Here is a 484-nt window from a genome sequence, read left to right as displayed (position 1 = left end):
TCGCTTGGTTTGTCAAACCGCTTGTGTGGTGTATTTCGCTCTTTAGGTTACGGTGCTTGCAAGGCGAATTTATACCCGGTAGTGTTGTTAGATCAGCTGGTTTCTTTGCCTAAAGAGCGAAATACACCACACAAGCGGTTTGACAAACCAAGCGAAATTTCCCTTTGCTTCAAGCCATTTGTGCTGTGTATGGGGGTGTTTGAAGGTTTGACGGCGGTTTGTCAAACCTTCAAACACCCCCNTGTGTATGGGGGTGTTTGAAGGTTTGACGGCGGTTTGTCAAACCTTCAAACACCCCCATACACAGCACAAATGGCTTGAAGCAAAGGGAAATTTCGCTTGGTTTGTCAAACCGCTTGTGTGGTGTATTTCGCTCTTAACATGTATTTTGTTTCATGAACGAAAGACACAAGATCACGCGGGAAGGAAAGAACGAAAAAAGTTATTTTCTAGCTGCCGAAATCTCGACGCCATCTTTGTTGTA

The sequence above is a fragment of the Rhagoletis zephyria genome, unplaced genomic scaffold, assembly GCF_001687245.7.
Source record: "Rhagoletis zephyria isolate East Lansing unplaced genomic scaffold, Rhagoletis_zephyria_1.1 Rzeph_scaffold_10840, whole genome shotgun sequence".
Lineage (NCBI taxonomy): Eukaryota > Metazoa > Arthropoda > Insecta > Diptera > Tephritidae > Rhagoletis > Rhagoletis zephyria.
Note: the sequence above shows the minus strand (reverse complement) of the source record.